We start from the raw sequence: 3,390 nt of genomic DNA, 5'->3' as shown, positions 1-3,390 counted from the left end.
TATTTTTTTTATTTTTAGTGTATGCACCCCCAATTTTTTATGGTGTTTAGGAAATCTTGTCTTAAAAAAAGTAGAAAGAAATACAAAGTCTTGACTTTTTAAAAATATTATTTTGAACTTATTAAAACATTGAATTAAATAACCACCTTTTAAATTTTACTGTCTGAAAAAAATTACTTGAATAAATTTATAGTAAATTGATGACTTCAATGAATGTTTCTACAAACTAGTGAAGTAAAGGGGTACTTCTAAAATTTTGTTATGGATTTTAGTAATGTTGGGCTGTTTAATGTGCATGACAGTGTTGCTATGAGTGACTCTGTTTTCAAAACCCCAAATTACTTTTAGATGACGAGCTTTAAGGTCCCTGCCAACCCGGGCGCACATACATAATTTAAAAAATGCTCAGGATGTCCAAGTGGTGTCTACTTACGAAAAGCATTTAAGAATGGGCTAGGGCGGATAAATAGTTCTGTTTCCTTATTTTTAATTTCTAAACATTATATATAGGAGAGAGTGTGTTCAGAATAATTTTTAGCCATGAAACATATGGTACAGATTCATGAAAGCACTTAAGGGGCTTGTATCACACCTTTATCTACTTTTCTCTGGCTTATGTTATGGTTATTGTTCAGATTTCATAGTTGTCCTATGCAAAATGAGAAGACTGCGTGCCAGTTCAGAGCCTTTCCCTTGGAGGTGATATGGTTCTAGTGTCACACTAACACACATAACTGACTAGGCGGGCCCCTTGTGTATGTTAGGTTATGGATGTATGAGGGAAGCAAAGTAATTATTATTTTTCCCTGCTGTTAAAACCCACCAATGATTTTTGTGTGGTAAGGAATGCTTTATTTTGACATTGTAGTCAGCAGTCTTTTTAGTGTCCGTTTTTACACGCTTTGTATTAGCTTCACCTGTATGTTTGTATTTTTGTAACAGACTCCTTTGGGTGCGATTTTGACCCACTTTAAACAGCCAGATTTCATTCAAACTTTGTAGATTTATGGAGGACCGATGACAATACATTAATTTGATAAGATTATTCCATTATTATATATTACTTGTCATTATTAACATGGAGTTGTGTTTATTATTGCTTCCAGTATGGAGGGCTTCGATGAAGGACCTTACACAGAATTTCATTTCGGGTGGTGGGGGTTAGAATATCTCGGCCTTTTGATTGCTTTCATATTTCCTTTCATTGGTGGGAATTATGATTTCTTAAAAAAACAAATTGCATGGGGGATCTATCACCACCCCCCTGTGTACACCCCAGCTTTGGTGAAAAAAAAGAGCCCTGTAACAAAGAGAAGCTGGTGAAAGTTGTGTAAATGTAAAAAATATTGTAGTAGGGACAGTATCGGAAACTGGTAACGAATACGCGAGATAAGTGTTGTCAGCGAACCTGGAGGTGTGGAGTGTAACTTTGTTTTTAAGTGCGTGACACTAGTTACAGTAGTGGCATCTAGCGGAGTGGTGTGGAAAATAGCTTGAAAGCAATGCAGTAAAGTGTCTCGCGCTTCGCCAACGCTAATTGGCCAGAGTTTCCCATATTTTCCTTTTACGATATTTGTTGGTGCTTGATTATGTAGGCTAGTTAAGGATATTTTGTTTCCCTTGGTGGATTTTTGGACTAGATATTTCTTCTTTGCTAGACTTGGATTGAGTGACTTGAAAGTAGAAGTCATTAATTTAGCGTTAAGACTCAACCAAAGCCCTTGAGATCGCAGTAGTGTCACTTCAGGGTCCCTTAATGATGCGTGCGCCCACAACTTGTTTAGTTTCCCGTGACGTACATGGATGTTGAAACAGCTGGCTGCTTGGTTTGTGAGGCAGCCCCATCCATCTTCGACGAGGGAGGTTAAAGCAATGTCGTCTGGCCCAGTAATTAAATCGATGCTTTGAGTGCACATTTTGTGAAGTTTGAGCGCAAGAGCAGTCTAAACGACTTTTGCAAGCTTTGAAGAAATTTTAAAAATTTACACGAATGCAAAACAATGCTGTTTGCTTAAACAGCTGTAAACGTTTAGTCATAACATAACTAAAGATGGATGCATCTGTTTTTAAGACTCATCTCATTATTACCAAATTACCCTTCTTTGTATTTTAGTTTTAATTAAATGAACTGTAATATAACATGACAGCATAGCTTATGGCTAGAGACCTGAAAAATTCGCGGATTCATTTCGTGTTATGCTAAAATTAAAAAAAATTATATCTTAGTGCTGCTTCTGCCATTGGTTCACTGTTAATCTGGAGGACTGGGGGCCAATTAGAGACCCTCACTCATAGAAGTGCCGAATCACAGGCCACCCAGTCGAGACGACTCACAAGTCAGCAGCCAATGTACAGGTGGCATTTGCCCGAGTGTGTAGAGGATATTGGAGTCTATCCTGAAGGTCACTGAACCCGCGAATTTTTCCGGTCTCTACTTATGGCTAATCAAATTGACCAGTTTAAACGTTTGGATTTTTCAGTCCAAGATCCCAGGATGTATTTTAAAAAAAAATTGCCTAATGTAATACGAAATGTACAACTGCAAACTGCCGGTTTAGTAAACGAGCGCATAATTTAAACAACAGACAAGATTAATTGCAAGTGGAAATCCGAAAACCAATATTCCCGAGCTGCATTAACTATAAGTTGCTTAATCGGTTGTTGCTTTTCTGTACGCTCGCCGTGAGCGAAGCGCTAGGTACACTTAACCACCAAGCTGACAAGTGTTGTGTTACCAGCTTTCAAATGGTGTTTAGAGCACAGGGGCATTCAGTCGCTCGGCGGCGCTGGTCGACGGAGGGAGCAGGAATAAAGGCTGGCGACCGGCGGGGAATGGAGGCGAGTGCCCGTGGCAGCCTGTGGGACTGGTACAGGCCGCTCCACTACGTGTCGAAGGTCGCCGGTCTGGCCCCCGAGCGCTGCGGCTCGGCAGGGAGGCGCAGGCCCACCCTGTGGTCCGCGCTCCACGTCTGTGCCGCCATGGTCCTCCTGTTCGCCGCGTACCCACAGCTCATGAGGCACTACCTGACTGCGGACATCCCGCTGACCATCTCCATCTCCTGCGCCGCCATGGTGACCACCATGGTCGCCAGTACGGTCGTCAACTACGCGGACCACCTCCTGGGCAAGTGGAGTCGAGTGCGGCGCGCCCTGGTCGCGGCGGCGGAGGCGGACAGGGCGTTCCTCGCGGCCCCTGAACGAGAGTACGGCAGGCTTTTCGCGGGGTTGCCTCCCCGGATGATCCTGGCGCTGGTCTCCGGAGTCGCCGTGTACGCCATGGACGCGTCGCGGACCGAGCGCTCGCTGGCGTGGGCGAGCCTCGTCAGTGTGTACCTTCTGGACCTGCTGGACTGGGCGGAGTGCTTCCGCCTGGTGTTCGTGACCACGTAC

The sequence above is a fragment of the Bacillus rossius genome, chromosome 6 (genome assembly GCF_032445375.1).
Source record: "Bacillus rossius redtenbacheri isolate Brsri chromosome 6, Brsri_v3, whole genome shotgun sequence".
Lineage (NCBI taxonomy): Eukaryota > Metazoa > Arthropoda > Insecta > Phasmatodea > Bacillidae > Bacillus > Bacillus rossius.
This window is presented reverse-complemented; position numbering follows the sequence as displayed.